The sequence below is a fragment of the Mesoplodon mirus genome (assembly GCF_964341445.2).
Source record: "Mesoplodon mirus genome assembly, chromosome: 2".
Classification (NCBI taxonomy): Eukaryota; Metazoa; Chordata; class Mammalia; order Artiodactyla; family Ziphiidae; genus Mesoplodon; species Mesoplodon mirus.
The window spans coordinates 10,602,803-10,616,776 of NC_138977.1; positions in this window are offsets into that span (position 1 = coordinate 10,602,803).

A 13,974-nucleotide genomic window follows, 5' to 3' on the forward strand; every position below is an offset into this window, starting at 1 on the left:
TAGCAGGGGATAAGGGAGGGGAGGGATAAATTGGGATATTGGGATGGACATATACACACTGCTATATATAAAATAGATAACTAATAAGAACCTGCTGTATAGCACAGGGAACTCCACTCAATACTCTGTAATGGCCTATATAGGAAAAGAATATAAAAAAAAAAAGAGTGGATATATGTATAACTGATTCACTTTGCTGTACACCTGAAACTAACACAACATTGTAAATCAACTACACTCCAATAAAAATTTAAAAAGGGCTTCCCTGGTGGTGCAGTGGTTGAGAGTCTGCCTGCCAATGCAGGGGACACGGGTTCGAGCCCTGGTCTGGGAAGATCCCACATGCCGCGGAGCAACTAGGCCTGTGAGCCACAACTACTGAGCCTGCGCGTCTGGAGCTTGTGCTCCGCAACAAGAGAGGCCGCAACAGTGAGAGGCCCGCGCACTGTGATGAAGAGCAGTCCCCACTTGCCGCAACTAGAGAAAGCCCTAGCACAGAAACGAAGACCCAACGCAGCCAAAAATTAATTAATTAATTAATTAATTTAAAAAATTTTTTAAAAACAGTGAGGGGCACACTTCTGAAATTTTAGTAGTAGGAGGGCTTATGCTACCTTTTTAACCTACTTCTCTCTCTCCTGTATGTTCCTCTTATTTGCACTTGTTTCTGACCCATCTTATCAGTGCAGAGAAGCCTGAGCAGATAACTTTTGGCCTTGTTTGTTTTTTAAAAAAGCATAGTTGGATTTAACAAAAAAGGAAGAATTTTAAACTCCATTTTGAAAAGTGACTTCAGTTAAAAGGTGTTAATCTAATTTTAAAACTCCTCAAATTCGTCCTGGGGAAAGGAAGAGAAAATACTAATAAATTTATGAGAAAAATGATTCTTTTGGATCATTGTTATTTGTTATGATAACTACAAAATTTTCAATAAGAAAAATGACAGGTCCTTTGAAGTGACAGAGAATATTGGTTATATTTTTCAAATTAATGTTTTTCAAGTATAGACTCATTACTGTTTTATCCCATACAACAATATTATCTCTTGGGAAAAGTAACTGTATCACTGGATGCATAATCTTCTCTTTAAAATGATAAACACATTTTTAGTCTGACCAAACATTTCTGAAATTCTAACAAGTTAATTGTCTTCCTTATATTTTCTGAAAGACACTGAGTAAAATGATAAAAGATTTATGGGTCAGATGAGTTGCTGTGTTACAGGAACTTGTGATAGGAGCCCGTTCACTTGAGTAATTTAAAATTTAAATTTTAAATTTTAAATGATTCAAGTTAACAGCCATAGCATTCAGTCTCATATAGCGTTGGTGGGAAAGGGGAGCAAATGAGACATGCAAATCTGACTTCTCATTTGGCGAACCCTTCATTCTAAGTAACTAGATTCACCAAATTTCAACCCAATATTTGCTTATGACTTTTACAAGATTACAATAAGCCTAAAACGGAAGGAACTCCAAGCAAGTAACCATATTGGAGAAGAGGAAATGTAGCCCTTTTCCTTATAAGTGAAAATTGGCTTATGAAGTTTTAGTATCAGGAGCAGAAAACTCAGAATTGCTGAAAAGTGGAGACAAGTCCCAAGCAGCTTCCATGTTAAAGTAGATTCAGGCAGGCAATATAACCTGGCATAATTAGAAGGGCCAACTTACTTTGGATTTTAAAAATATCTGTGTATCTAATAAGCTCCATTTACATTATACCTGTGTCACCCAGGAGAGGTGGAACTTTAAGTCAAGCAGAGTATGGCATAGAATAATTGGCAGTAGAGAGTAAGTCCTGATAGCAATGATTTTTTTGAGCAAGTAACTTTGATAAAGAGTGTGAGGAAAGACAAAGTTCCTAGCAAGTGAACTATAGTTTCGGTCCCAAGCAGCATAACCACAGTGGATCCTGGGAAGGCAGAAGAGGCCATGAGAGCCCTGAAAGGTGGGATGGGGAGATACATCATCTAAAGTACAACACTTCTGACAGCAAAAGTGGGTGCTACTAATAACCTCATCAAGACAATAGACATAGGCTGAAACTGTCTCAGTGAAACTCGGTTGTGTTTCCCTGACTGATAGGTGAAGGGGGACCCTGGATGAACTGTGGGAGATTATGATCATCGAGAAGCAATTAAGGCAAACCTTAGTTCACTCGGTTGGCCATCAGTCTAGTGATCATACTGCCTCCTGAATTATCTGGACCAGTTTCAATCTTGATGCTTTATTTTTTTTCCTTTTTTAAAAAAATTGAAGTATAGTTGATTTACAGTGTTGTGTTAGTTTCAGGTGTACAGCAAAGTGATTCAGTTATATATATATATATATATATATATATATATATATATATATATATATATATATATATATTCTTTTTCAGATTCCTTTCCCTTGTAGATTATTACAAGATATTGAATATAGTTCCCTGTGCTATACTGTAGGTCCTTGTTGCTTATTTTATATATAATAGTGTGTATATGTTAATCCCAAACCCCTAATTTATCCCTCCCCACCCCTTTCCCCTTTTGTAACCATAAGTTTGTTTCTTATGTCTGTGAGTCTACTTCTGCTTTGAAAATAGGTTTGTTTGTATCATTATTTTAGATTCCAAATATAAGCAATATCATATGATATTGGTGTATTAATTTTTAAATCAACATTATTATTTTTTTCTCATATTCTTAAAACCCTCAGGCACCTCTTGATCAAACAATGTGTAAGAGAGGGTACTGCACAGGAGTCAGCATGGTCTTAGTACCCAGACAGGCCTCTCTTATCAGGAAGAGTGCTTCTACTGCGTTCTAGCTGTGTGACCTATCTTAACCTATTTCCCCATCTGTAAAATAGGAACAAGAATAACTACTTATTCTTGCTGTTGTAAGGATTGAATTAGATGGTGTATGCAAGTGTGTGGCATGATGCTTGACACGTACTCAGTAACTCTTTCTAATAGCTCCCAGGCTATGAAATCTTTTAAACTTAGAAAAAAACAAACATATTTCATCAGTTTCTTTGTCCTAATTTATTCATTTATTCAGTGGATACTTATTAAACTCCTAATACATGCTATGTATTCTGCTAGGTATCAGCTGTAAAAAAACAAAACCATACTGGCCTCAACTCACAGAGGTTTCAGAATAATTAAGAATAAGAACAATGAGGAAACAGAATATCAAATAAGGAAACAGTTATATGTAAAATTCCAACCGAGATTTCTGCTACTGGACATACCTATCCTGTACATTAAGAGAGTAAAATTTGACTGAGTCTTGGAGAACCAGACAGATTTTGTGTTGAAAAGATCATTTTGCTTGAGGTTTCAGAACAGAGTGGATGGGTTTCAGAGTGACTGTGAATAGTCCATTTAACAGAACATCCCATTAGCCTAGGAAAGAGATTATTCTATTTTTTCCTCCAGAAAATAAAATGATGATGCCATCAAACTTATAACGTGCTCAGGAGATAGCAGTTTGTCTTGGGCTCATTGGACAAAGAAGCAGATTTATGTCTTTTAAATTTATTTGTTAGGTAGATGCTCAAATGGATCTTATCCTACACGATATGGGAACATATGTATATGTATAACTGATTCACTTTGTTATAAAGCAGAAACTAACACACCATTGTAAAACAATTATACTCCAATAAAGACATAAAAAAAAAAGAAAGCATGCTCACATTTAAAATGAATTTCCTTAGAACAGCATTACCTTATAACCACGTGCTATTTATTCAAAGGTAAACTTTGTAACAGCAGAGAAAAAAATTCAAGCATAGGCGCTTAAAAGAAATATTTTTTTACTTTCTAAATATATTGCCCTACTGTACACAGAGTATATGAATTTTACATGGGCCGGGTTCTCAGAGAATCGTCCTATCTTGGACCTGTCTTCAGAATAAGTTCTTATGAAATCATTTTGAATTGTAGATTCCCCTTAGCAACTCTCTCGAGGAAACTTGCCATGGTCTTATAAGTTTGACAATGGCTTAATCTAACTTCCTATCCCGAACCACGTGCATGGGATTGTTTTTCTTCAACCTCATTTACAAATTTTAGCTCTCTTAACATTTAAACACATGAATGAAGACACTTTGCCGCCATTGTTGAGACCATGTGGATTGTGGAGAAAGAGATGGGCAGACCCAGCTGCTGGGGAAGAGAACTGGGCAGAGCACATGACAATGCGGGGAGGAAGGTACGTGCCAGTGTGGCATCTACTTACGTGCATCCTGCTAAGCATCTATTTTATACAATGCCCATCCCAAAACATTCAAAAAAGAAATGGATTCCAATGCAATGTTTCATTAAATGCTTAAGAAAAGAAAATGTGTACATTGGTGCTACGTATCTCTTCACACACTGTCAAGTGTGGGTCACTGATTGTCAAGAAGAAAGTGAGATTCTGAGAAAGAGTTTTTCCCTGCATTTCTTAGTCATGCCACAGTTGCAGTAAGATTCTGGATATCTTGTGCCAATTACACTTCTCATTTTAAAGACCTTTTTAGCTTGTTGTTTTTAAACTTCTGAGGCAGACCTGGGTTTGAACTCTCCACTCCCTATCTGACCCTGGACAAGATATTTAACCCTTTAAACTCCCATCTCTCAAGCAGCTAAAAATGAAGAAAGACACCTATCTTATAGGGTTGTTGAAAGAATTAAATGAGATAATAGTAAAGATTCCTCACAATAATGAGCATTATAAATTAACAATAAAAATAAATTGGACCTTAATAAACCAAGTGTTAGAAAACATTTTTGTTACTAAAAATTACCCCAGTATAACTTCTGATTAAGAATATAGTCACTATAAAATAGATAATCAACAAGGACATACTGTATAGCACAGGGAACTCTGCTCAATATTCTGTAATAACCTACATGGGAAAAGAATCTGAAAAAGAATAGATATATGTATATGTATAACTAAATCACTTTGCTGTACACCTGAAACTAACACAACATTGTAAGTCAACTATACTCCAATATAAGATAAATGAATATAGCCACTAACTGACTTTTCATTCAAGGTGATAGACTATAAGCATTGTTTCTACTTTGTTCCCCATTGAATCCCCAGTGACTAAGACAGTGCTCAGAATATATTACATGCTCAATAAATTATTTTTGAAGAATTATTGAGTGAATTGCCCAAGCTGAAAGAAACCTTCCTGTTTTATGAGGCAGCATCCATCCATGTAACAAACAACTGACCAACAAGCAGAGAACAAAAGAATCAGAAAGATACTCAAGTAGTCAGAGGCTATAACTTTTCCTCAAAGGAACATGTGATAATATTTAATTGAGCAAATACTTAATTAAGAAATGGATAGAAGGGCTGATCAATAATTTATAGCTTTAAACCACTCTTCTAATGGATATTATTTCTTTAGTAGGTTATCTATGAATAAAATTCCTCTGATTTCTTTCTATTTCCAGGTCAAAAATTCAGTGATATTAGACTCATAAGAGAAACAAAAAATCTACTTTCCACATTTAGACCATTGTACTCATCTACAGCAGCTGACTGCTCTGTTGTCTTTGTAATGCATTGTCCATCAAGCCTCACCTGCGTGCAGGGCTCTCTCTACAGTGGTTAGAATGGTCTGGTTCTCCAATGGAGGTTATCACAAGTTCCATGGTGGATGCCAGGGCTGGCTTCCGCATTTACCCTCATCTTGCTTCAACATGGAGGGCTCCAATTAACTTCAAAGACCTTTCCATGTGTAGAAAAACTCTGATGAAGTGGAACAGAATCTCACTGTATGTTTGAAGTTTGTAGGAATGTTAATGAGAAAAGATCATGATTATCATTGTGTAAAAAGAAAAAAAAAGTTAGTGTCTCGCTTTAGTCATATACATAATTTTTCGTTATCTGTCACAAATTCGCCCAAGATCTGTAGGGCTAAACAAATGCAACTCAGTAAGGTATCTTCTAGATTTATTTACAATGAAAAACACCACATGTTTGATAACCATTCTTTAATTAGGAGAAGAGTTTGTAACTTCCCCTTTGTTTTCCATTTAAAACACATTTGTTTTCCATTATGAATTAGTTTGTAGAAAGCACTGAACCAGAAATTTAACTGTAAGCAAAATGTGCTTTCACCTTAGTCCAGCACTGTTTGATAAAGTATGTTTCACAGGCAATTGTACCTATTATTTCCAGAGAGTATGGAAAAGTGCCCCCTCCCTCTCATTTCCCCTAAGGAATGTCTGCCTTATGTGGAGGGAAGTATACAGAGTAATATAAGCTCTGCAAGAGTCTGTGGAACACTGAGAACATTGATATCAAACATACCAAATATATCCTTTAAGTTTGAAAATAATAGTCAGCACGACATATATATTGGACACACTTTTGGTGCTGTTTGGAACTAGCATAGAACATAGACTAAGCATGTATTTTTCATCAAAAAGAAGATGGAGATGAATTATTACATGAGTAAAGTAGTTTTTTTCATTTCAAAATGGGTTTTTATCTCTGGGCTCTGAGATGATTCAAAGCAGACAAATCAATGTGCCCAACATGAGCCTTGGGAGCACAGTGATGATGACGCACTGGAAAGAACTGGAAACTAGGACACAAGTAGGAAGACCTGAGGTCCCCTCTTGGATCTGTCACTTACTACTCCCTGCTCCTGTACAGGCTGTTTAATCTCTTCAATCATTACACAGTATGGTTGTAAGAGAAGAGAGAATATAAATGAAAGTGTATTGAAAACAATATGGCTATTATTTTAACCAAGAAACTTTGCCCTAAGAGCCACCCATGAGCTTTTTCATACATGTGTAATTTTAGCCTAGAGGATTAAGTCTTATCCCTTGAAGAATTGGAAAGATAATCTAGGGTATAACTTGAAGTTTTGTTAGCATGATTGTTCACAAAAGTGTTTCACTTGAAATTTTGTCAGATATATATGCTTCTTGGAATGAAATCTGTCCAGGAAGAAAACACAAAATTGAAAAGTATATGAACATGATTACAGACATTTTGACCTAAAATGGAACTTAGATGATAAAGAAAGAAAAAGTAATGAGAAATAAAAAAAATTATTAAACATCTGCTATATGCAAGGCTCTGGAGTCAAAAAGATTCAGGTTCAAATCTTTTTCTGCCATTATTGTCTCTATAACTTTAGGCAAGTCATTTAAACCCTCTTAGCCTTAGGTTCCTTTGCAGTCATAGGTGAAGAACCTGTGTGAGATTTCAATCAGATGTCACATGTGAAGTACTTAGTGCAGTAGCTATTACACAGTCAACATTCAAGAAATAAAGTTGCTATTATTATCATCATTATTACCTCTGGGCTGTATTGTTCTAAACAGTAAGCACTCAATGAGTAGTAAATGATCATGATAGATAAATGTCATATGACAGAATCTACATGAAAAGAAAGTTGAATGAAGGTACTACCAAATGGCAAGCTAAGCTATCAGAAAGGAAGGAATTAAAAGGTCAAATAATAGGAGTATGTTGATTAAAAGACACCAAAGAAAGCACTAGAAAAAATAAACTGAGAGTAGATCAGGCATCAATTAGCTTAGTCTCATTTATTCTTTATGGAAATAAGGGCTTAAATTCTCATCATCATTAATATATAAAATCTTTAAATTTAGAATTTTTATTTTATAAGCTGTCTTATGCATTATACCTTGGAAAGAAATGATTAATTTGCATTCATTAACATGCTATTATATAATATTTATATACATATAATTATAAAGCAAATTTTATATGCTGAACATTATTATAATATCTTGATTTTCTCCAGGTTATAAAGTACTTTGATCAATTTACATTCATACCTTAGAAGTGCTCATGGAACAAAATTATTGTTTGCTAAAATATTTGCCCCCAAATAAAAAGATCTTTAATGCTTATCTTTTTGGATGACCTCTAAGTTTTCCACCTAGGTGGAATGTTTTTCCAGATTTAGAGAGTTTAGAAATGGTCTTTTGGTTTCAAGATGGTGTAAAGATCACAGAGCAGTCTCCCTCCCTATAACTTCTAGGGGGTTGCCAACAATCCTTGGCTTGTAGCAGCAGCACTTCATTCTCTCCCTCTGTCATCACACAGCACCTCACATGTCTGTCTCTTCTTATAAGGACACCAGATGTATATTAGATTAAGGAATCTCTCTACTCCAGTATGATCTCATCCTAATTAATTACATCTGCAATGACCCTGTTCCCAAATAACTTTATATTCTGAGGTGCTGGGGGTTAGGACTCCAATATATATTTTGAGGGGACACAATTCAATCCATAATATATACCATGTTCATGGAATGGAAGAGTCAGTATTGTTAAGATGCAATTCCCCCTATAGATTGACCTATAGATCTCATGCAATCCCAATCAAAATCCAAGTAGACACTTTTTATTTTAGAAAGTGTCAACTTGAATTTAATATACAACTGCAAAGTAACTAGAATTCACAAAACAATATTGAAAAAGAATAGAGTCAGAAGATCTATACTTCATGATTTTTAGACCTAGTATAAAGCTGCAGTAATCAAGAGAGTGTGGTGTTGGTAAAAGAACAGACAAGTAGGCCATTAAAACAGAATGGAGGACACAGAAAAGTATACAATACTTTTTGGGTGAAATTATTTTTCGCAAGAATATCAAAGCAATTCAATCTGGAAAAGCAAATTTTTCAATAAATGGTGCTGAAACAACTGGATATTTATATGGAAAAAATAAATGTATCCCTTTCTCACATCATACACAAAATTAATTCAAAGTGGATCATAAACTTAAATGTAAGAGCTAGAACTGTAAAGGAGTTTATTTCACAGCTTTGGGGATCAATGATAATTTCTTAGAAAAGATATGAAAAGCACTAAATATACAAAATAAAGTTGTTAAATTGGACTTCATCATAATTTAAGACTTTTGGTTATTAAATGAAACCACAAAAATCACTGAGTGGGAGAAAATATTCCCAATACACATCTGACAAGACCTGTATCCATCATATATAAAGAACTCCTAAAATCAATAATAAAAAGACCAAAAAAAAACCCTATTTTTTTAAAAGTGAGGAAAAAATAGGCTTTTTTTAAAAAAGAAAAAAGAACAAAAGGAAAGACAGCAAAAAAGAAATACATATATCTAATAAGTGTATGAAAATGGGTTCAGCATCATTATTTGTCAGAAAGCTGTAAATTAAAATGACAAAAGCATTTTACATCAAGGAATAGCAAGTTTAAAAGACTGACAGTACTAAATTCTAGTGAAGATGCAGATCATCTGGAACTCTTTTATACTGCTGATATGGGAGTAAAATGTTAAAACTTTAACATTTTTTGTAAAATTGTAAAACTTTAACATTTTTGTAAAATTGGTTGCCAGTTTCCTGAGCAGTAAAACATACATCTATCCTGTGAACCAGCATTCCACTCCTAGTTGTTTATGAAGAAAAATGAACACATGTGTCGATAGAAAACCTTCTGAATAAATTTTCATAACAATTTTATTCATAACTGTCAAAAACTTTATAGCCAGGTATCCCTCAACAGGAGAATCAATAAACAAACTAGGGAATATTCATATTATGGAATATTACTTAGTAACAAAAAAGAACAGACTACTGAGTATTCAATGAATATTAAATCTCAGATATAGAATACTGAGTAAAAGAAGTCAGACACAAAAACTATGTGTAGTATATGATTCCATTTATAAGAAGTTCTAAAACGCATAATAGAAAATAATCAATGATAATAACAACAACAATAATAATAGTAAATAACCTTGTCTCCCCCTGCAAGGGAGATTGACTGAAAGGGGCATGATGGAACTTTCTGGAGTGATGGAAATAGGATACAGGTTACTCTTGATGTACCCAGTTTGATCCAGCTATTTACTTAAGATCTGTACACTTCACTGTAGGTAAATTATACCTTAGTTAAAAAAATAAAGGCTTGATAAATAACTTAAAATGATTCTGATCTTATAGAAGGTCATTAATGACCTTAGGCAGAATAGTTTCTGGAACACATGAACAAAGCATTGTTTCCTACTAGACTCTGGCTTCAGTGAAACCTGAGAATATGAGCTCTGAGATCGTAGGATGAATATTGCTAAGATGCTGATGGGCAGAAGAGAAGATAAGGAGATTCTTTGGCATGAGGCCTCACCAACTGTGTCAAAGAGCATCATGGAATGGAAATGGAAGAGCGTAAAATTCCCCCCAAAATTAACTTTGCCTGATAAACAATTTTGTCTTGGCAGAGAATTCATCAACAGCAGAAGCTGTTGGTCACCATCACTATCACCATCCTATGAGTTCTTGTAATCTCAGTCTCAACAGCATTGATCTTACATGTCTTGAGTAAGTCTGCTCTTTTCAAAGCATGTCTTCCAAGAACCATAAGATTTCTCTGGACAAACGGCATCATAACTCCAATTGAGGATTTCAGGGACAACCCACCCAGACATCAGTCCCACAGTGTGGTCATATACTCTTGGTAGGCAGGTAAAGTAAGTACTCAGGAATCTCAAGTCTTGGCTCATTCAGTTGTCCACCAAGCAGTCACATGCCAGGCATTCTTTTAGATGTTCAGGATGTAGTGATAAATGATATCTAGGGACATACAATTTAGAACAAGAAGGCTTGGGTAGCTGGTTTACAAGCTGTGAACGTGGGACTGTTAATCTCTATAAGTCTAGAGAAGAACGGAGGTAGGGTCTGAAAGAATTAGTAAAATATATAAATTGAAACAAATCCGAGGAGATTATGAAAGAATGAGCTTTTCTTCCTCTTATGTTTTTTCTTTCTTGTTTTCATCCATTCCCATATCCTACCACCACTCCAAGTCAACACTATCCACCACTGCGCATTACGCAGATAAGTAACACTGCATTGTGATAAGAGTCAGGATTGGTGTTCTGATGAGAGCTGTGGGGTGCAGAGTCAGGTTAGGTATTCTGATGGGGAAAGAGGAGTGATAAGGGGCAAAACTTACAAGTTGAGAAACAGGATAAGGGGAAGAAATGATAATAATAGGTAGTGGCCTGAGATTTCTCCTTCCCTTCCCTCTACTTTTCTATTGTTATTTCCCATATTTTAAATATCTTTCCCAAGCTTTCAAAGTAAGGCACAACAGGGGCTGGACAAAAAGGAACAGTACTGAGTCCAGGGCAGAAACCTGAGAGTGTTATTAGTGGGGTCAACCTTGGTCATGGGCCTATTTCTGGGGCAGGGCTGGCAGTGATCAATAGAGTCCATGGCAAGGTTAACAGGCCAAGAGGAAGAGGAGATATGAGAGGAAGAATGGCAGGTAGAGAAGAAGTATCACAGGAGTCACCATTGGGACACCATTGGGAAAGTGAGCCCTTAGCTGGGGTATATACATGGAAATACCTGTATGTGTATGTGATATATATACGTTGTGATTCTAACATAGTGTTCGTAAGTCAAGATATTCTTGTATAGACAGGTGACAGCAATGTTTCTAATATTTTCATTTTTCTCTTTTTATACACAACAAAACAGCTCTCAGACACTGATTGGCATTAGGTCACATGGCTTGGACATGGTTGGTATCTTTTAAAATGAGTCTATTTCTTTTGGGCTTAAAACTAAGCCAATTTTAATGGTTGAGGTTTTATATTCAATAGAATTTTTCCTAAAATTATTTGCAAATAATTTATAATTTAATGAAAATTAATTCCATGTGCTTTTTAAACTTGGGGGAAAATTCTCTCTCTCTCTCTCTCTCTCTCTCTCTCTCTCTCTCTCTCTCTCTCTCTCTCATTTTCAATTATCTATAAATAATAATAATTACACATATGTGTGGACAACAGAGAGAAGGGTCAATATATTTTAACTCTATAGAAAAAACTTTAGAATTATGTAGTCATCTTCTAATAATTTTGTTTTTAATTTATATTGTGTACATATCTATATGTCATCATGATCAGCATTTGTACTTACCACCATACTGTGAGTTTCCCCAGGACAGGAGCTGTGTCTTATTCATCCTTCTGTGACCAGTGCCTCACTCATTCTTGAGTGGTATCCCTGAAATGGACAATGCAATATTTGCAATGAAAGGTATATTCAAAAATATTATAGAAGAACTGTATCTACCGTCACTAGGGAAATGCAGATTAAAATGATGATGAGGTATCATTATATACCTATCAAAATGGCTAAAGTAAAGAATACTCAGGGAGATCAGCTCGGTGCTTTGTGACCACCTAGAGGGGTGCGATAGGGAGGGTTGGAGGGAGACGCAAAAGGGAGGAGATATGAGGATATATGTATACGTGTAGCTGATTCACTTTGTTATAAAGCAGAAACTAACACACCATTGTAAAGCAATTATACTCCAATAAAGATGTTTAAAAAAAATAAAAAAAGAATACTGACAATACCTAGCGGTGACAAGGAGAGTATGGAACTCTCATACCTTGCTGGTGAAATTGCAAAATGGTACAGTCATTGTGGCAAACAGTTTGGCAGTTTCTTATACATTTAAACATATGCTTCTAAGATGACCTCGCAATCCTATTCTCATGTATTTCCCTAAAACCCACATTCAAACAAAAACCTATACAGGAATATTTGTAGCAACTCTATTCATAACAGCTAAAATGTGAAAATGATCAAAATATCCTTCATGGATGAATGGATAAACAGTGGTATGTCCATAATGGAATACTATTCAGCTGTAAAAAAGCAAACTACTGATCCCTTCAAAAATTTGGATGAATCTCAAAGGCATTATGTGAGTGAAAGAGCCAGTCTCAAAAGAGTACATACTGCATCATTCCATTCATATGACATTTTCAAAATGACGAAACTATATGACAGAGAATAGATCAGTGGTGCTTGGGATTGGGTTAGGAGGAGGGTGTGACTATAAAGCCTTAGCATGAGGTAGATTTTTGGGGTGATGAAACTGCTCTGTATCCTGATTCAGCTAATGATTACACAAATCTATACATATGTTAAAATTCATAGAGCTCTACACCGAAAATAAAGTTCAATTTTACTGCACATTGATTTAAAAATACTAGTAAGACAACAAAAATAATAAAATTTAAAATGATAAAGAAATGTAAAATGTTTATAACTAGCACTGGAAGTATAAACTAAACACCTCCAACCAGACTTCAACCCCTGGGGGACTGCTTTCTCTGGGAAGATCACAAGTCTTCATATTGCATCTCCTCCAACTCACAACAAACCCAGAAATGTGCCGTGATGGATAATTTTAGTTTCCCCTGGATTTGTGTGTTAGTCTCTGTGAGCAGATGGCTAGGTAATGAGTGCCATTTCTTGTGAACTTCCAATGCTGATTGGCCCCTAAAAAAGCCTAATCTAAGAGGTGACTCGTATTACCCTATCGGTAAGTCCCCATGTGTCATTTTTACTGTGGACTGCCATCTTGTGCAGATCATATTACTTACGGAATTTTTTTCTTACTTGGGATCTAGAGTCTAGACTGTGACGTCTGTATGAATTAACATGTTTCTTTGTGAGCCGTGTGTGCTTGAGCTTGCGTGGTGGCTGTGGTGTGTGCGCATGCGCCGAAGAGCCACAAATTCGTCACTCTGCACCTACAACTGTTTTGGGACCCCAGACCTTCACTGAAGTCTGAGACTGCTCCTACATTAGCATTGTGTGACAAAGGAGTAAAAATTCAAGAGTGGCAACAAGGGAGTGCGTGGACCACTCCACACCCACCCTTGCATGGATGCCACATAGGGAACGAGTTGTAGGATGGCCAGGTGGTCCATGGTGACAAGGTGAGCAGAGCCAGAACCATAGACAGCTGCCAGTCGCTGCTTCCAAGAGCTGACCAGAGACACTCTTTCATTCCTAAAACACACAGAGCGGCATTTCTCAAGGGGCTGTCAACAGACCTGGGAACTTACACTTTAGCTGAAGATTCCTAGGCCTTGCTTCAGACACGCTGAATCAGAATATCTGGGGGTGGAACCCAGAAATCTGCC